The sequence below is a fragment of the Aquarana catesbeiana genome, linkage group LG12, assembly GCF_042186555.1.
Source record: "Aquarana catesbeiana isolate 2022-GZ linkage group LG12, ASM4218655v1, whole genome shotgun sequence".
NCBI lineage: Eukaryota > Metazoa > Chordata > Amphibia > Anura > Ranidae > Aquarana > Aquarana catesbeiana.
In genome coordinates this window covers 76,455,190-76,476,807 of record NC_133335.1, presented here as the reverse complement: position 1 = coordinate 76,476,807, position 21,618 = coordinate 76,455,190, and positions in this window count along the sequence as shown.

The window sequence follows — 21,618 nt, the reverse complement described above, 5'->3', positions numbered from 1 at the left end:
GCCAAACAAACTTAGCGACCTGAGCGTTCACTTTCGGACGGAAGCGTTCTGGCCGTGTGGGGGTGGGAGCAGGTAATTCCCTTGCCCACAGCAGGCGAGGCACAATTTCCGACCAGATGGGCACCAAATTGGTGTCAACTGCATAGCATTGAGCAATGTCCCGCTTGATGGCAGAGATCAAGACATAGAACGTGTATAACCCACCTAATTCCCCCAGCGTGAAGAATCAAGATGATGGGGCCAGTCACATGGGACCGAATGCGTAAACACTCTGGAAGGACCCGAGGCCAGCGTAAACCATGAAGCCCAAGCCAGCGGATCCGGTCGAGATCATAGGTAAAAACCCCCAGTTCTTCCCGTAGCTCCGAACCGACGCACGGCCCAATAAATGAAGGAATCTTCCATGATCCAGAAGAGAAGCGTCTCAAATGGGGAAACAAAAAGACGGCAACAGGGAAAGGATACCGGAGAGAAGAGGGAGGGAAACCGGACGCCGGGAATCGGGGGAGTAAGTCGCACACCTCCAACCCCGCAGGCCCCGACAGGTCAGAAACGCTTTTGTGATGTCTTCTCACCCAAGGAGCTGAAAACCAAGAAGGACAAAGAAGGCATGGCCAACAAAACCGTGGCAACCTGAAGAACCTCTTGCAGTAAATAAACAAGGTAAGAAATAAAACCACGCATATTACCCGTGAAGACGAGATGGAAAAATGACCACCCGACGCCTGAACCCATTTTGTCCCACACCCGGCAGTACGACGCCCACGTCCAACGGGAAGGCGACACCCAGAAGACTGGCAAACCTCAAAAACGAGGTTCCGCAAGTAGGCCGGACAGGGAGGCCCTCCGGGGAAGCGACGGGGCAAGGGCGCGGAAATGATGGAGCTGTGAAAGAGAGGGAGCATCGGCAATATCATTAGCAGTTCCAGGGACATGCCTAGCTCTAAGAAAACGTTAAACTGCAGGCACTTTAAAACCCAAAAACGCAGCAACGACATGACCAGAGGGGATCTGGCAGACTGTTGACTGACCACTTGCACCACGCTCATATTATCGGACCAGAAAAAACCCACCTATCGATTGTGCAACCGCTCACCCCACAGCTCAATGGCGACAATAATCAGAAAACGCTCCAGCTGTGTAAGATTGCGCAAAAGATCCATGCGGGCCCATGAGGCCGGCCAACAATCAGCAGACCACTCCCCTTGGAAAAAACACCAAAACCACAGAAACCTGCTGCATCGGTATATAGCTCCAGCTGTGTGTTCATTACCTCCTCCAGCAACCGACATGACTGGCCGTTGTAGGACTGGAGGAAGGGCAGCCACGTCCCCTAAGTCATGGGCTTGGTGATACTGATATAATGGTGGGGGACAGCCACCCCCTTTGTGGCCCATGCCAGACGTCTACAGAAAGCCAGTCCCATGCGGGTGACGCGGAAAGGTAAAGACCAATTGACCCAGCAAAGATTGAAGTTGTATTGCACAGCCCATGGGGGGGGGGGGGGGCCATGTCAAAAATATCTTCCCTGAAAGTAGCATCCCAACAGATGGAAGTAACAAGAAATAGCTCAGCCCATGGAATTAGGTGCCGTGCCGGCACATTCGAAGGAGTAAAAGGGGATCCAAAATCCACGGTCTAAACCGTCCCTCAAGATCAAGGCTTCACTATGAAGGGGGGGAGTACCGGTCTAGCCAGGGAAGCATCTCTGAGATGATCACTGGGGTCCTCTGGTTTAGAAATGTCAGGCTTGGCCCCCCGGCCGGGAAAGAGGTTGTTTTCCCTTGTGGAAGCACCAGCTGGCTGGGTGAGCGCCCCGGCAAAATGAGCACTCGTGCTTAAAACGACACGCGGTGTACCACTTGCAGTGGCTCTCAGTAAAAAAACCCAGCAGAGGCCTTTTTGGAGGCATCCGGCGCTCCAGAGGGAACACCGGCTGGAGGCTGAACGGACGAAGGCCTGTGGGGGCAAATAAGCCATAACCACAGGCTACCATCCTGGCAATCAAGCGGAACTCCTTCCTTGATGCCATTTTTTTTTTTTTTTTTTTTTTTTTTTTGCGAAACTGGGTGTCGTAATGGAACCAACACTGGCCCCCATACACTTTGTAGGTACCCCAAATGAGATCAAGATAGCAAGAAAGTGATGCAGCGAACTCCGGAAAACGCTCGTAAAGCACTCCGGCATAAGAACAGAACCCTTGCAACCAGTTCCCGGATGTCAGAGGAAGCTGCTTGAATTGTTCGCATTGGTCGCCACGTCAACCTGACGGGATTTGTCGATCGTCTCACGGAGAAATCCATAAATTCACAATGCCAGATTTGATCCTTGACGTCTTCCGAAAAGAACGAGGAAATCTGGAAGCCGCACACCGGTCTGATGATAAGTGCTTTTATTAATAAAAAGCTGGATCACAGAAGTATACAAAGCACTACCACAGAAGTGTATAGATCAGCTGACGCCTTTTGCACTCATGACGAGTGCTTACTCATAGCTGGCATACATGGAAATAAAAAACATATATAAAGCTAATGTTGGAGACCCACGTGAACATATAATTGCGTGAGTGATTAATGTCAGCTGGAAGCCGGATATACCAATTCACGGCACCCGCTGTTAAACAAATGAGCTTTATGAAAGGTGCGTGCCAGTAGGCGAAAGCGCCCACAAAGCGCCACGTGGAAGAGGCCGATCTACAGGACGGACCCGACACACCCAATGCGAGGCAGGACTGATTTTATGACCGTGACAATGTGTTCGTCCGGCGGACCCGATAAGGCAGCGTCACCCGACCTACCCCAAATCAGGTCACGATCATACTCACTGAGTCGCGGGTATGCAGCTGAAGAAGAAGGGTGACCAACCGCAGGTCCAGGAGGAACACCCGGTACAGGGTCGTCCGTGGGAGGAGCAGGACGTCATCGCCTCGAAGGAAGCCGACAACTCGTGAAGTTAAAGGATGCTGGCGGAAGGATAGGTCCAGAGGGGGCGGTCTGGCCCCCGACCCTGAGAGCCAAGGATGGCAGCCGAGCAGCATCTGGAGCAGCCGGAGACCCCGGATGGAGGGCTTGCAGCGGGCACAGCCCACATCCCCGGCATGGCGTGCGTGCATCTCCCGCCCTGCCGGGCGCAGGAAGATGGTGCCGCGCAGCGGGCAGGTGCAAGGTCGCATCGGCCGGCCCCCAATGGGAATCTCCCGCCCTGCCGGGCGCGGGGAGATGTTGGGGCGAGGCTGTGGCAGCGGGCATCCGGAAGGAAGCTCCAGCCCAGCCGGGCGCAGGGAGCTGCTGATGGTCAGATAACAGTGATGAGGGGATGCGAGCAGGCGACCGTCGGTCATCTCCCGCCCGGCCGGGCGCAGGGAGATGTGAGGACGCAAGGGGTGAGAGGCATGTCCAGCAGTGCCATCCCCCACCCTGCCGGGTGCAGGGGGATGTGGGAAGGCGGGGGTCAGTGGCAGTGAGTGAGCGGCATGCGCAGCTCTAACATCCCCCCCACCCAGCCGGGTGCAGGGGGATGCGGTAAGGTGGGGGTCAGCAGCATGCATATGTCTACCGTCCCCCACCCGGCCGGGTGCGGGGGGATGCGGTAAGGTGGGGGTCAGCGGCATGCATATCTCTACCGTCCCCCACCCGGCCGGGTGCAGGGGGATGCAGTAAGGCGGGGGTTAACTGCAGGGGGTGAGGGGTATGTGCATCCCTGACATCCCCCACCCAGCCGGGTGCAGGGGGACGTGGTAAGGCGGGGGTTAACTGCAGGGGGTGAGGGGTATGTGCATCCCTGACATCCCCCACCCAGCCGGGTGCAAGGGGATGTGGTAAGGCGGGGGTTAACTGCAGAGGATGAGGGGTATGTTCCTCCCTACCATTCCCCACCCAGCTGGGTGCAGGGGGACGTAGTAAGGCAGGGGTTAACTTCAGGGGGTGAGGGGTATGTCCATCCCTGACATCCCCCACCCAGCCAGGTGCAAGGGGATATGGACGTTCAGTGGACCTGGCAGAAGAAGAGTGTAGCATATCTACACTTGAATCTCCCGCCCTGCAGGGCGCAGGGAGAGACGCTGGCAGTGACACGCCAGCAGATCCAAAGGAAGGAGGACGTGCGGCCCGTGCAGCAACCCCGGGCTGGCGTGCCAGGCGTCTGGTGCTGCGGGACGATCTCCTGATGACCCCCACACCCCCGCTTCGCCGGCGCTCGGGGGGGGGGGACGGGGACGGGACAGCTGTAAAGTTCCCCGCAGGCGGCGATCAGCGGCGGGGAGCGCCGCTGTTCCCGCCCGCGCAGCTGAGCAGGCGCCCGCAAGGGGGGGGGTGGACAGTCTGAGGAGCCCGAACATACTGCCGGGGGACTCTGGGGTTCCGGGAGCGGGCCGGGCGAGATGAGACCCGGCTCGATCAGTTTCAGATGGCGGGAGAAACCGCCGGGGAAGGCTCCTGGGGACAGCGGGAGGGAGGGGGGGGGGGGGGGGAGCCGGCATACATTAGCCACAGCAGCTCCCAGGAGGAGAGGGGGGGGGTGGAAGGGGGATAACAAAGCTTTGAAGGACTGGGGCACAGGCGGGAAGGAGGACGAGTGCGTCTCCTGGCCCTAGCAGCCGGGGGCCCAGGCTTGTGGAGGGGGGGGGGACATTTCCAGGGTAAGGAGGGAGAAAATCCTATCTGCCTGACCTTGGAGAGCCAGCTCATGGACCCTGGCCAGCAGAATGTCTGTGTCCATGGCAGAGGTGCAGGGTCCACAGCAGCTCTTCCGAAAGACCCAGAATTCCCTGGGGCACACGATTTCCTGAGCTCAGGCCCATCCCATCCCAATGTCCCAACCAATCGTTCCACTTGTTACACACCTAGCCATGCCCCCATCAGTCAAGGCTCTCTTTCCCTAGGGGGCTCAAGAGGCCTTCAACAGTGCTGGTGTCAATCATAGCTGTAGCACTGTATCAGCAGGGGGCAGAAGCTGTACTATACATTTAGTATTATAATCAAATTTTTGGGCGTGGATAAAAGTAGCAAGCAAAAGCCAAAAGCAATGCAGAGGTAAAGAGATGGTAGCATGTCTAATCATGTTAAAATTGTGGTGCCTGGAGTTCAGCTTTAAAATTATTATTTCATTTTAAAAACACAGAGAGAGAGAGAGAGAGAGAGAGAGAGAGAGAGCGAGAGACATATTCAAATTATATTTTATAGAGAACAAAAATATTTGTGTATGAATGCGTATGGGTGTGTATGGGTGTGTGCATATACATTTACTTTACATTATCTATACCACTAACTAAAGAAAGATAATCGAGTGTTCGCAGGGAGGTACCGAATTCCGGAAGTTCATTTCCTGGTGCTTTATTGCTGGAGTCAGCAACGGGAGTAGACATTAATACCTGTCAGAAGGAAAAAAAATTGGATACACTAAAATAGATATAAAATTGTGTTACACGTCTCACAATTTTTTTCAGAGCTGCTGGGGGGGGTGAGGGGGGCAACAGGGGGATTGGATCATGGACAGGAGGGGGTGATTGGTGTGACAGGCACAGGAACCAATCCCCAGGCAATTACAGGAACCAATCCCCTGTGTGACTGTCCCTGCTGCAGATGAAAGCTGGTGGGAGGGAGAGGAGGAGAAGCAGGCTTTCAGCTGGCTGTAATTGCCCCCTGCCACACTGATCACTCCCTCCTGTCTAAGAACTGATTCCCCCTGCTTCCAGGACCCCCTGCTGAACTGATGGGCCCAAGCCTTGTACAGGAGACATAGCTGTGCCTCCATATCAGCGGCCCTGTCATAGGGCTCTAATGCACCTGGAGTCCCTGGGCAGTGGGCAGACTTAAGACAGCCTTGCCATCACTATTTCTCCTGGTCACCAGGATAGAAAGTATGGCAAAACATGAACGTTTACAGTTGTCAGCAATACAGTAGGCAAGGACAAAATAGGGGCAACTGTTCCAGTGATAGCTATTCTATGGTGGGATTTTCCTGCAGTTCAGGGAGAGTTATAGATGACAAAACCTCCCTCCTGTCGTGCCCTTACCTAGCCACATGTCTACAACAGCTTAGGCCTCATGTACACTGCTGCTGGTAAACGGATGTTCAGAGGCAGTTGGATGCTTTTTTCAGCTGCCCCTGAACTCATCCAATGTTATATTATGTGTACATGTACACAAGTTCGTTTAATGTCGCTTTTAGGTAATTGTGTTTAGAGGCTTTTCTTTAAAGGCAAAAAAATGAGTTCAGACGCTGAAGTTTCCGATTTTTTTAGACGCAAAACGCATCTAAATGCGGTACCGGCGTGTAGTCGCGTTTTAGTTTAGAAGCGTTTTTAAAGGTGCCCTATTTTACAAAACTTAAAAAAGATAGCAAATGATGAAAAACCACTAAAAAAAATTTTAAAAACCTGTAATTGCTTGCAATGCTTCATAGACCATTTATATACCCCCAATGAGCCCATGATCCAATCCAATAGACCACTAGCATTGCTGTTAGCCAAAGTAGAATTGGAATTTGACCTATATGTTGTTAGTTTTGAACCAGATGACCCCACCATTGAGCTTGACCCCCGACTTGATCAAACATAGTTGCATGAAATTTAATATCTGGCTTTTTTAATTTCTTAACATATGCTCATTATGGGATCCATAGTAAAAGCACTGAAATTGAAGTAGATACAAGTACACTGCTGCTCTCTCAGCTGCTGCTACTCACTCTGGTCTCACAGAATGGCTGAAATAGTTAAACAACACTGTTTTTTGGGCTTTGGGAAGGTCTTATGATGTTATCTTAAATAAACGCTCCTAGACTTAAACGCGACTAAACGCGGCATGCAAACGCGGCTAAACGGGCGTTTTTAAACGCCGGTTTCAAGCTTTCAAAAAAATCATTCAGAAGTGGTTGCCTCAGTGTCCCGTGTACATTAGGTCTTGCTCTCATCTCCCCTGAACTTCCCAGGCTATGCTCACTAAACACAGAATTAGGCCCTGAACCCTACAACCTTGTCAAACAGACAAAATCAAAAGTCTCAAAAGATTAAGCTGTGCTCTTGAGTGAGTGTGACATAAAAACAAAATCCCTGCAAGACTTTGTCCTGTATGAATCTGCTTTCCAAAAGATATGATTCCTCCCCCCTTTTGCCCCCCCTCATTAACACCTTCTCATCCAGTCCTCATCAGCTCTTTTCTACCTTTAACTCCCTATTGCAACCCTATCGCCCACTGCTTCCACCCACCAACTCACTCACTGCCCAGGACATTGTCAATCAATTCAAAAACAAGATAGATGCAATTCATGATGAAATCCCCACTGAGAGATATCTCAACCAATGCCATACTATCACCACATTTCATACTTTCTTTTTTTTTACTACAAAGGAGGTCAACTTCTTGCTCTATTCTACATTCTCTAAATCACATGTCTAATTTATCCCTCCCTACCGGAATGTTACCTTCCCTTGTGAAATATGCACTGGTCACCACCAAGGGTGGCTGGTGCTCAAAATTTTTGGGGGAGCACAAACAAACTGAAAAATTCTGAAAAACGACCCATCAATTGCAGCCACTATGCCATCAAATACAGCCACTGTGCCATCAAACGCAGCCACTGTGTCATCAAACGCAGCCACTGTACCCATCAATTGCAGCCATTGTACCATCAAAAGCAGCTACTGTGCCATCAAACGCAGCCACTGTGCCCATCAATTGTAGCCACTGTGCCATCAAACGCAGCCACTGTGCCCATCAATTATAGCCACTGTGCCATCAAATGCAGCCACTGTGCCCATCAATTGTAGCCACTGTGCCATCAAATGCAGCCACTGTGCCCATCAAACGCAGCCACTGCGCCATCAAACGCAGCCACTGTTCCCATCAATTGCAGCCACTGTGCCATCAAACGCAGTCACTGTGCCCATCAATTGCAGCCACTGTGCCATCAAACGCAGTCACTGTGCCCATCAAACGCAGCCACTGTGCCATCAAATGCAGCCACTGTGCCCATCAATTGCAGCCACTGTGCCCATCAATTGCAGCCACTGTGCCCATCAAACGCAGCCACTGTGCCATCAATCGCAGCCACTGTACCATCAAATGCTGCCACTGTGCCATCAAATGCAGCCACTGTGCCTATCAAACGCAGCCACAGTGCCATCAATCGCAGCCACTGTACCATCAGTCGCAGCCACTGTGCCCATCAAATGCAGCCATTGTGCCCATCAAATGCAGCCACTGTGTCCATCAATTGCAGCCACTGTGCCCATCAAACGCAGCCACTGTGCCTATCAAATGCTGCCACTTTGCCATCAAATGCTTCCACTCTGCCCATCAAATGCCGCCACTGTGATTCCCCCCCTGCCCACTGCCGTCTGCCCAGGACTTAACCTGTCTTGGTGGGGCAGCAGGTGACGGCGAGCAGTGTCTTCCATGGGTCTTCTCCCATCCTCCTCTCCCTCCATCCTCTCCTATAGGCGATTGAACACCTGATAGGCGTCCAATCACAGCGCCTGACGTTTCAGCCAATTAGGTGATGGGTAACAGACCCAAGCACCTGATTGGCGGGGAGGAGGTTCAGTGTTAGAACAGCGAATATTAATTCGCTGTTCTAACACACCTATGCGCTCGCAGGTCACCATTTTTGATGCCTATTAGAGCCTATGGCTCTAATCAGGTGCTTCAAAAACACCCTCCGCCGCTGTAATTCTGGCGCCCGGCGCTTGAAAAGGGGCCGGGCACCTGGATAGGGGGTGTCAGCGGCGGCCATGGATAGATTCATGCTATGCATGAATCTATCCATTGGTCATAGAGGGGGTGGCTGGAAAGAGGGGGGACGCCCGTGCGCCCTTATGGACGTACCGCCACTGGTCACCACCATCCTTTAAGTGGATCTTCACTCTGCAAATTAAGTGTGCTCCGCTCTAACCCTCCTCATTCCACTACAGAAATATCTCTGTTTTTTAAGGAGGCGTTTTGTTTACTTACTTCATTTCTTCCTTAAAGCGGAGTTCCACACAAAAATGGAACTTCCGCTTTTCGGAACCCTCCCCCCCTCCGGTGTCACATTTGGCACCTTTCAGGGGGGAGGGGGGTGCAGATACCTGTCTAAGACAGGTATTTGCACCCACTTCCGGCATAGACTCCCATGGGAGTCTACGCCTCTTCCCGTCCCCACCGCGCTGTCTACTGGGAAACACACAGCTCCCAGGAGAGAGCGGGGACCACTTGGGACGCGCAGCGCGACTCGCCCATGCGCAGTAGGGAACCAGGAAGTGAAGCCGCAACGCTTCACTTCCTGATTCCCTCACCTAGGATGGCGGCGGCAGCTGCCGAGAACCGAGCGGGTTCTCGGCGTCGGCTGCCGACATCGCTGGACCCTGGGACAGGTAAGTGGCCATGTATTAAAAGTTAGCAGCTGCAGTATTTGTAGCTGCTGGCTTTTAATATTTGTTTTTTTTGGCGGTGTGGGTGGACCCCCACTTTAAAGAGGTTTCAGCTTGACCACCACCCTCCCTCCCCTAGGTGAATGGCAGGCAATGCCCTCAGTACCTCCTGGGATATGGGATCTGCATATCCTAGGAAACATTGGGAACACTGCATGTCATTCCTTTCATTAACCAGTTCCTGACCACCGCACAACGATATACGTTGACAGAATGGCATGGGTGAGCAAATGGGCGTACCTGTATGTCCCTCCCTCCCCGTGGGTGGGGGGGCACGATCGCGCCCCCCTCATCCTGTACACGCGGGGGTCGGATTCGTTAAGGGAGCGATCAGTCCCCAGGGCCAGACCAATGATTTATGGTCTGGACCTGGTGATCGCTCTTAACAAATGAAATCCTTCCGATGTCTGTAAGTGTAAACACAGACAGGCGGAAGTGATGTAATCTCTCCTCGTGGGGTCTTTTCGATTCCAGTGAGAGGAGAAAGGACATCTAACCGTGAGTTGCACAACACTACACTAACACCAGTACACATAGGTCACCCCCGATCACCCCCCCCCCACCAGTTAACCCTTTCACTCCCTGTCACTGTGTCACCAATTGCAGTTTTCAGATTTTTCACTGATCACTGCATTGGTGTCATTTGTGACTGAAATAAGTGTTAGGGCAGTTAGTAGTAGCCCCCATTAGGTCTAGGTTACCCCCTTAACCCCCATAATAAAGGTTTAACCCCTTGATCGCCCATCCGTTAACCCTTGCACCCTCTGTCGCCAGTGTCACTAATTGATCTCCATATTTGTGTCACTGGTGACGCTAGTTAGCCAGTTAGGTAATTAGTTTCACTGTCAGGTTTTCAGAGCCTCAGGTACCCCCATATATACTACCTAATAAAGGTTTTAACCCCCTGTTTAACCCTTTCACCCCCTGTCGCCAGTGTCACTAATCGATCGCCATATTTGTGTTACTGGTGACGCTAGTTAGCCAGTTAGGTGATTAGTTTCACCGTCAAGTTTTTATAGCGTCAGGTACCCCCATATATTACCTAATAAAGGTAATTTAACCCCCTGATTGCCCCCTAGTTAACCCTTTCACCCCCTGTCACCAGTGATCACTGTATTAGTGTCACAGGTGACTCTGGTTAGTTATTTTTTTATAGCGTCAGGGCACCTGCCGTATATTACCCAATAAAGGTTTAACCCCCTGATCACCCGGCGGGTGATATCAGTTAGGTTTTAGCGTCAGTTAGGGTCTGAGTCGCCCCAGGCAGCGTCAGATTAGTGCCAGTAGCGCTAACACCAATGCACCCACCATACACCTCCCTTAGTAGTATAGTGTCTGAACGGATCAATATCTGAGCAGATCTATACTAGCGTCCCCAGTAGTTTAGGGTTCCCAAAAACGCAGTATTAGCAGGATCAGCCCAGATACTTGCTAGCACCTGCGTTTAGCCCCTCCTCCCAGCCCAACCGAAGTGCAGTATCAATCGATCACTGTCACTTACAAAAACACAACACACATAACTGCAGCATTCACAGAGTCAGGCCTGATCCCTGCGATCGCTAACAGTTTTTTTGGTAGCATTTGAAGCAGTCGCTGACAGTCAGGAGCTCTTTTTCCTGTGAGTCTCACTACTGTACCAGTAAATTTAGAGACCAAAATGTAAAATCGAAGGTACACTAGTGAAGAGGCCTACACATTTCTGAGCATGACAGATAGTGAAGAGGAAGTCACTCATCTGTCAGATTCAGGCTCAGAATACGATCCTGTAGACAGCAGCGATACCCTGACAGATAGTTCTGACGACGGAGTGGTCCCTGCCAAGATCAGACGTACCCGACCCCGTTGTTCTGCTGTCATTGAGGTGCAAGAACCCCGGGCCCCTCGTATGGAGCAGAGAGCCAGTACTAGTGCCGCTCATCCTTCTGGTGAACTGGCAACCACCAGCGGCCTAGTATACCCTGGTTATAGTCAAACCAGCACTGCAGTAACACTTGGTGACGTGGCGAGTCCCATAAGTGCAGTTAAACCTGGTGAGGTGGCTAGCACAACTAGTGTCCCGCAGCCACCAAGAAGACAAAGACAGGCCCGTCAAGCTCATAATGCCCTTCCTGCTGCATTCGCCAAACCTAATTGGGAGCCCACCATCTGCAGCGCCTGTACTTCCCCCATTCACTGGAAAATCCGGAATTCAGGTAGAAACAGTTGATTTTACGTCACTTGTTTTTTTTTCGCTGTTTTTCACGGAAGATCTCTATACATCTATTGTGGACCAAAGCAACTTGTATGGTGGTCAATTCATCGCCACTTATCCCCATTTGACCCTTGCCAGAGATTGGAAACCTATTACGGTTTCTGAATTTAAGACCTTCCTGGGCCTATCCCTCCTCATGGGCATAACTAAGTGAGTGAGTTGCAGGTCATATTGGTCCACTAACCCAATTCACCAAATGCCCGTGTTCTCTGCCTCCATGACCAGGACATGATAAGAGCAGATCTTGCAGTTCATGCACTTCAATGACAATGAACTCTGTCGTCCTCGGGGTGACCCTGGATACGAACGGGTCTACAAAATTCGGCCCCTCGTAAACCACTTCATCCAACAGTTTGCAGCCTTGTTTACTCCCGATCAAGTTGTCTGCATTGATGAGTCCCTGAATAAGTTTTCTGGCTGCTTGTCTTTCAAATAGTATCTTCCCAGCAAGCGTGCCAGATATGGGGTCAAGATGTATAAGCTCTGTGACAGGGCCACAGGCTGTACATATAGTTTTATGGTTTACGAGGGAAAAGATAGTCACGTAGAGCCGGAGAACTGCCCAGACTACATAGGGAGCGCTGGTAAGATTGTGTGGGACTTGGTGTCACCCTTATTCGGAAAGGGGTACCACTTGTATGTGGACAATTATTACACGAGCGTGCCACTTTTTAGTCACTTGTTTGATCATCAGATTGACGCACCGTGCGGTCTAATCGCCGGGGCTTACCCCAGAGGCTCGTAGATTCCCGTCTTAGGCTGGGGGAGAGAGCCTGCTTGAAGTGTAATAACGCTGTGAAGTGGAGGGATAATAAGAATGTTTTTGTTCTTTCCTCTCTTCATGCAGACACAACGGTCCAATTCCTACGGCAACTGGTGTTGTGGGGAAACCCCTCTGTGTCCACGAATATAACCTTAATATGGGAGGAGTGGACCTCAACAACCAGTTGTTGGCGCTGTACCTAATTGCCCGTAAGGCTAGACACTGGTATAATAAAGTGTCTGTATACTTATTTCAATTGGCTCTGCTAAATGCTTATGTGCTATACAAAACTTCAGGATGGACTGGATCCATCATTAAATTCCAGGGAGAGATCATCACAGCCCTTCTGTTTCCAGACAGTGCTTTGGCCCAACTTCCTAATCCAAATGCAGTAAGCCAGCTGCATGAGAGGACCTTTCCGTATGTCCTCCCTGGCACCCCTACCCAACGAGCCCCCCAAAGAAAATGTTGTGTCTATAGAAAGCGCGGATATAGGCGTGACACACGCTATCATTGTCCCTCCTGTCCTGACCATCCTGGTTTTTGCAATGGTGAATGTTTTGAACGCTACCACACACTAGTGAAGTATTAGCGTAGGGTACAGCACCGCACAGACTTGGACACACATATTCACAGGGTCTCCAAAGATGTCATCGCATTTTGGGAGACCCGAACCTGGAACCTAACCATTACAACCGTTACAGGTATAAAAAAAATTTGTAAAAAAAAATTTTTAAATGTAAACGAAAAACTAAATAAATATAAAATAAAAAAAAACAAAATAGTTGTCGTTTTATTGTTCTCTCTCTCTCTATTCTCTATCTATTTTTCTGCTCTTTTTTACTGTATACTACAATGCAATGTTTTATTGTTACTATGTTTTATCATGTTTGCTTTTCAGGTATGTAATTCTTTTATAGTTTACTGTGTTTTATTGTTAACCATTTTTTTGTTTTCAGGTACGCCATTCAGCTGCAGCACGGGTTTATTTATTTTGACAGCAACAGCGTTTGCTCCCACAACATGTAAAGCCGTGACTCCAGCGCTGTCGGAGGTGATTTCACCACCACAGTTAAAAAAAAGAGCATATATGCCGAAGCATGGGAGCAGGGGGTGGAGGAGTGATTTGCTCCTAACATTAGGGGAGGATTTCCCCCATGCTTCAGCATATATTTTTTAGGCACAGATTGCGTTAAAAAAATGTTTTATTATTACTGTTTTATTGTATTTGCTTTGCAGGTATGGTAAGTCTTATGCCCCGTGCACACGGTCGGACTTTGTTCGGACATTCCGACAACAAAATCCTCGGATTTTTTCAGACGGATGTTGGCTCAAACTTGTTTTGCTTACACACGGTCGCACAAAGTTGTCGGAATTTCCGATCGACAACCACGCGGTCACGTACACCACGTACGACGAGACTAGAAAAGACTGGTTCAGAACCAAGCGCGGCACCCTTTGGGCTCCTTTTGCTAATCTCGTGTTAGTAAAAGTTTGGTGAGAGACGATTCGCGCTTTTTCAGACTCGTGGCTTTCAGATCGTTTTCTGCTGTTCAGTTTGTGCTTGTGGGTTTGTATCTGCTCTTCAGTGCGTGCAGTCAGTTCGTATCAGAGTTTTCTGTGTGATCTTGCCTGCTCGTTGCTGTTTTTCAGGTCGCTCTTCACAGGCCTTGCTGTTCTTCAGTGCGTTCTGTTACTTCGTTCTGAGCAGCCGACCGTTTTCTAGCCATGTTTCGTATGCGTACTCCTCGTACAGTTCGTGCTGTGCGGGGGCTTGGTGTTGGGGTCCTGACCTTGACACAAGTCCAGTCCATGAACAGGGTGGGGAGGAGTTCATGGACCAAGAATTGGTTGCTTCAGCGTCACCAGTTCTCTCATATGCCTTTGCTCTGCGAGATCCGTGAGAATAATCCTGATGATTTCAGGAACTTTCTCAGGATGACGGACCCCGTGTTTCACCGTTTGTTGGCTTTGCTGACCCCTTATATTAGCAGGCAGGATACCTGCATGAGGCAAGCCATCACTCCGGAGCAGAGGTTGGTCACTACCTTGCGGTATTTGGCCACAGGGAGAAGCCTGCAGGACCTCAAGTTCTCGACAGGCATCTCCCTCCAGGCTCTTCTTTGTGGACATTTACTGCTTGTGTTTGTTTGAGCTGACCCTGACAGAAATGTGTGGAGTGCAGAAAATGTTGTGATTGTGTAACCTTATACAAAGCACTGTTGGCTGTTATTTACTAAATGCAAAGACACTTTTCACTACAAGTGCACTTGCAACTGCACTGAAACTGCACTTGTAGTGCAAAGTGGATTTCCCCTTAGGAAATAACCCCGATTTTCTCATAAAACAACAATTACATCACCCCAAAAGTGTTGTAGCGTGAGACAATAATCCACACATTCTTGATGAACAATCTTTTTAATACCTGCACAATCACATGTGCATTTACCAAAGGTTTTTCTGACAAACCAACATGTTTGTTGTATACCAATTTTTGTGGTGTCATTATCCAAAATCAAAATGTCCATTTTATAGAAAACAGGCCTGTGTAAAACCAACAAGAAAGACACAAATCTTGATCTTACAAAGTTCACATTTGGTAGAACTGGAAGGCTATATCAGACATGAGTATTTAGGAACTATGTTTGATATAGCGTTCAGATGGGGGGAAATCACCCCTGGAAAAGCCAAATTTGGAAGATGCACACAAATTTCCCAATGTCAACATGTGCTAGCTGCCATCACGGGGGATCAAGGGATGTGTTTTGGGGGAGAAAGCCCTTCCTCACAGCTACTTTATAATTGAGGAAGGGGTTGCACCCCCAAAACGCGTCCATTGATCTCCCGTGATGGCAGATAGCACATGTTGACACACTGTGTGCATCCTCCAAATTTGGCTTTGGGAAAAATCACAAAAACATTTCGCACATTGTAGCACACAAAAGAAGAAAGTGATTTGGAGGGGTTTTAAACTCGCCCCAAAACATCAATGATGTTTTTATATTTTGGAATAACATCATTGATGTTTTGCTTGATGTTTTCCAATTGTAAATTACACCCCATGATCTCCCCGATCAGGATCTGGGCACTTTCGGATGTGAAAGGATCTGGATCCACAACCTCACGATCACCTAAAAAGAGAGGAAACCCAAAATAAATTAGGTTTCAAAAAAATGCCGCAATCCATCTCTTATCTGAGCCTGTGGTCGCAGACACTCACCTGTTGTGGTAACTACTTCCACCACGTCTTCATCCTCCTGCTCATCTTGTGTTGGGGGATTTCCCCTTCTTCCAGAGGGGGGGGGCTCTGGTCTCCTCGGATGAGGGGTGTCCTCCGAGTCTTTTCTCCCCTATGTAAAACAAAAATGGTATAATTAGCACACAGATATTTAATGTCAGAACTATAAAGATGAAACATTGCTTGGAAGTGGGGTACAATTGTCTATTTTAGCCGAGTTCCAAGATGTAGCTTTTTTAGTGCCCTTTGTCAAGCTGCAATACTTTACCTGTTTGGTAAAAGCTTCACAGATGTAGCCCCCCCTATAGTATACACTGGGGCACCTGTGTGGCCCCCCTAATAAAAATGATGTTCTTGTGTCCCACACTAGTGCTCCAGTGTCCAGATGTGAAAACAGCTGCTCAGTGTCCTCTCCTTACACACAATCTAGTTTGCATTTCATTCTAGTAACAAAGCCATCTACACAACCCAATTCTTTGAAGACAAGTATAGGGCGTCAAAATGGTGGCCAAATGCATATGGCCTAAACAATGGTATTTTATCGTCCGAAATAACAATGTGTGATCCGAACGAATAATGTGCCCATGAACATGAAAGTTGCCATTTTAAACTGTACAACAGTTCCTAAAAGCACATGGAGCAGCACGAACGTAATAAACATAAAGAATAGGAACACAGCACAACTACTTACTTTTTTGCAGCAATCTCCGGATCTTTCTGTACTGCTCGTGTTCTCGTAATTTCAGGTCTGACCACCGCTTCCTGAGCTGATCTTTCGATCGTCGTACCCCGAATTTCCGGTGCAGACTCCTGACCACTTTCGCCATGATCTTGGCCTTTCTGACATTGGGGTTGGGGTAAGGCCCATACTTTCCATCATAGTCGGCCTTCTTCAGGATGTCCACCATCTCCAACATCTCCCCAAAGGACATATTTGAGTCCTTTAATCTCCTTCTGGATCGGGACGTTTCAGGCTCCAGCCTTTCCTCCTCCTCCTCCTCGTTGCTACAATTAGCACGATCCTGCTGTCTATCCGCCATGTGCTCTTCCCCCACTGCGCCGAACGAAAAGGGGCAGGGAATAGACTAGAAAGAACGTCAGGGGCGGGCGGAGTTATACGCATGCGCAGTGTGTATAAATCGTAACGCGTGCGTCTTACGTACGATCTGTGAGCGGAGGAAGGAGCATCGGAGACGCCGATCGTGCTAACGAAGGTAGGATCTAAACTTGGGCCTATACTGCTTCGAAATGGAAGCCTATATTGTAACAAGATTAGGGGAGTTTGGCCTGACATTAGGCTTTGTCTTGTGTTGTGTCTTACAGAGAAAATGGATGGGTTCAACGACCACAATTTCCTGCCCATGTTCATAGACAAGTACAGGGAGCTGCCCTGTCTGTGGCAAGTGAGACACCCCCACTATAATCACAAACAGAAGAGGCAGGCAGCGCTGGAGAAACTGCTGGAGTTGGTGAAGCCGGTGGTCCCCACAGCAACCATCCCTTATTTGAAAGCTAAAATTGGTGGCCTGAGGAGCACTTATCTTAGGGAGCGCAAGAAGGTCACAGATTCCCAGAGGTCCGGAGCTGCAGCAGATGACGTTTATGTCCCCAGGCTGTGATACTATGAGAGACTGCGATTTCTGTCAGACCACACTGAAGTCAGGGAATCCCTCTCTACTCTTCCTTCCACGCTTCCTTCCACCCCAGCTGAGGCTTCCGATGTCCAACCTGGGCCTTCCAGCCAGGAAGAAATGGAGGAGCCCAGCTGGAGTCAGGTATAGCATTCTTCTACAGATTTCTGGTGAATAAATAAATGATGTTTCTTAGATGTTATTATTGATCACTAATTGCTGATTAAAAAAAGTGCTTTACATATCAATAGACAGTAGTGGGCACCCAAAATTGGGAAAATAACGAAAACTGCTGGGCTCAGAAGGATAGTCTGTTATATTTGTTAACATTCAATTTGCAGCAGTCAGGAGGTGAAAATTGTGTGTGATTGATGAATAAAAAACTAAAACTATGTCCCTTTTTCATACACAGGAAGACCTCAGCCAGGAGGAGGCTGTGGAATGTGGCAGTCAGGAGGAGGCGGGGATTATTAGTGTCAGCCAGGAGGAGGCGGGGATTAGTGGCAGCCAGGAGGAGGCGGGGCTAAGTGGCAGCCAAGAGAAGCCTGGGACAAGTCGCAGCCTGACTGAGTCTCAGGTCCCTCCCCTCCGCCTGCCATATAAACGAGCCAGGAAGGCCACTCCGAGTCCCATGCAGGATTCAGCGTACAGGCTGATCCAGGAGGCTTCGGCGTCCCTCCGAGCCTTCCCCAGTCCTGAAGAGGCCTTTGCCTGCATGGCTGCCACAAAATTGCAGGGCATGCAGGAGGGTCAACGCAAGATATCTGAGGACCTGATTTATAAAGTCCTTCGTAAGGGGGAGAGTGGGGAACTGACACACAAGACGGATGTCATTGAGAGGGACGATCCTCCTCCTCCTCCTCCTCCTGCTGCCACAACTCCACCACCACAGCCAAAGCCTGTAAGGAAGCGTGGAAGGAAGACCTGAGAGTGATGACCCTGGGTTCAGTCTGGTCTGACAGAAGATGCAGTCTCTCATATGACCACAGCCTGGGGACACAGATGTCATCTGCTGCTTTCCGGATCTCTGGGACTTCTGGACCAGACTGCCCTCCCTTATGATATGGACTCCTCAGGCCACCAATTTTGCTTTTAAATAGTTGATGTCTGCCCCAGGGGTCCAAGGCTTCGCCCACTTCTGCAGTTTCTCCAGCGTTGCCTCCCTCTTTGTTTAGTTGTGAGCCCTTAATAAAATTTTTTTGGGTAAATTCTACTCTCCTGTGTGTGTTTTCATCCAAAAAGGACAGTTTGTTGGTGACGATTCAGGTACATTTCTAAAGTACAATGTGAAATTAACAAGGGACAACAACACCAAACAATCTCCTACAGATTAAATAGAACAACATATTAGTGGTGTTGTGGGAACTTGTCACCAAAAACACACACAAACATTTTCGGGAATACAAATCAAAATCACCAAAAAAAAAATAAAAAAGAGAAACACAAAAAAAGAATCTACATTAAAGTCCAAAAAAAAAAAAAAAATTTTGTTGTCAGATGTGAGAAATCAAAATATATTGAGGGAATCCCGATAAATAGAAACGAAATAAGTTTGTGAGAAGTGTGTGTGAATATGAGCAGCAAAACTACTTAATTCTTGTCACATTATAAAGAAGAAGAGAGTGCGCTGTATTAAACCATTTTGAACATTGCAGCGTGACGAAAGTGCTGTATCCATTCCGAACGCTACGTTTACCAGAATGAGCTGTCCCGTGTCGAAATTTCTTCTGAGCATGCGTGGCACTTTGTGCGTCGGAACAGGCCACACACGGTTGGAATTGACGCGATCGGATTTTGTTGTCGGAAAATTTTATCTCCTGCTGTCCAACTTTGTGTGTCGGAAAATCCGATGGAAAATGTCCGATGGCGCCCACACACGGTCGGAATTTCCGACAACACGCTCCGATCGGACATTGTCCATCGGAAAATCCGACCGTGTGTACGGGGCATTACTGTTATACTGTAATGTTACTTTGTTTTATTGTTAACCATCATTTGCTTAGCAGGTACACCATTCAGCTGCAGCACTGATTTATTTATCTTGACAGCAACAGCATTTGCTCCCACAATACGTAAATTAGTGACTCCAGCGCTGTAGGAGGTGCATTCACCATCACAGTTAAAAAAAAAAATGGTGTATGTATGCCCATCATTAGAAGTGGGTGGATGAAGGGCGCTATTCTAATGGTGGGTATACCCACCGATCAATCTCTTTTTTTCCTTCAGCCCACAGGCTGCATGAACAAAAGAACATTACAATGTATGCCCAACAAGGACCAGCAACGTACTGGTATGTTGCTGGATTTTGAGTGGTTATACCAGAATGATGCCTGCAGGTTTAGGTGTCATCTTGGTATCATTCTTTTCAGCCAGCAGTCGGCTTTCATGTAAAAGCCATCCTAGTGACTAATTAGCCTCTAGACTGCTTTTACAAGCAGTGGGAGGGAACATCTCCCCCCCACCGTCTTCCATGGTTTTCTCGGGCTCTCCTGTCCCAACAGGGAACCCGAGAATGCAGCCGGTGGTTCCGCCAGCTGACCATAGAGCTGGTCAGAGGCCAGAATGGCTCCAATCATCTCCATGGCCTAAGAAACCAGAAGTTACAAGCATTTCATGACATTCGGCAGGTATAAACAGCGCCATTGGGAAATTGGCAAAGCATTTTATCACACCGATCTTGGTGTGGTCAGATGCTTTGAGAGCAGAGGAGAGATCTGGGGTCTAATAGACCGCATTTTTTTCAAAAAAGAGTACCTGTCACCACCTATTGCTATCATAGGGGATATTTACATTCCCAGAGATAACAATAAAAATGATCAAAAAAAATGAAAGGAACAAATTAAAAATATAATAAAAAAGCAAAATAAATAATAATTAAAAAAAAGCACCCCTGTCCTCCTGTGCTCACGCGCAAAGGCGAACGCAAGCGTCGGTCTGGTGTAATATGTAAACAGCAGTTGCACCATGCATGTGAGGTATCACCGCGAAGGTCAGATCAAGGGCGGTAATTTTAGCAGTAGACCTTCTCTGTAAATCTAAAATGGTAGCTTAGTGAAGGGTTAGTGTGTGGGTGTGACGCTGTCCTAATTCATAGAAACACTTGGTAAATCGTGTGTAGCCAAATCCCATATGTAAAGTCGCATATAAAGTATAAACCAAAATTGCAAATAAAAAATTCAACAAAAATAAAACCAAACATAAAACAGCAAAGTGACCCCCTTTGGAGTGTGTAGGTGTAACGTTGTCCTAGTGGAGAAAAAAGTGGAGAAAATGGAAAAAATGGAAACAATGGAAGAAATCGCATAAAGGACTGCTGCCTCCACAGATGTGATTTCCACCAAGGTGGAAAAAACAGAAGGTAAGTGAAGGGTTAGTGTGTGGGTGTGGCGCTGTCCTAATTCATAGAAATACTTGGTAAATCGTGTGTAGCCAAATCCCATATGTAAAGTTGCATATAAAGTATAGACCAAAATTGCAAATAAAAAATTCAACGAAAATAAAACCAAACATAAAACAGCAAAGTGACCCCCTTTGGAGTGTGTAGGTGTAACGTTGTCCTAGTTTAAAAAATACTTTGTAAGTCGTGTGTAGCCAAATCCCAAGTCGCATGTAAATTATAAACAAAATATGAACAAAATTGCATATAGCAAATTTAACGGCTAGGTTGGCCCCCTTTGAATTGGGGGAGGGGGGAAGGGGAACAGGGGATGAAATCAAAAAATGACTTTAGCCAAAACTATTCCATCCGCATAAAAACCCCATATAGTGATTGATTTAAAAGTCTTTGACAAACATAACATTGCTGAATAATTACATAGGTTAAATCGTGACTAGTGCTCAGTGCAACTTAAGTGAAAAACTTGACATCTTTGTAAAACAAGGCAGGTATTTGTATTAATCTTGGTGACCAGGTGCTCGTGTCTTGTGATCATGCAGACACAAACCAGCTTCTTTAACCCCTGCGGGGGTAATGCGCAGTCACAGTGTATGCCACTGTACAGCAATCCACAGGCTGTTTCTGGGTCACGGTGACGTTTTAGGCAGCTTCTTTAACCCCTGCGGGGGTAATGCGCAGTCACAGTGTATGCCACTGTGCGGCAATCCACAGGCTGTTTCTGGGTCACGGTGACGTTTTAGGCATAAGAGAAGGAAGAGGAGATTCCATAGCGTAAAACCATAAAACACTCTTTATTGAACGCAGATGACAGAATGGTAATCACATTTAAGCAGTTTATAATAGGCAACCAAATGTCATCAAAACAGGAGAGCGTCAGATTTAAGTTGGTGATCCTCTGGGAGATGATTCAAAAAGTGTCAAAATAGGCCATG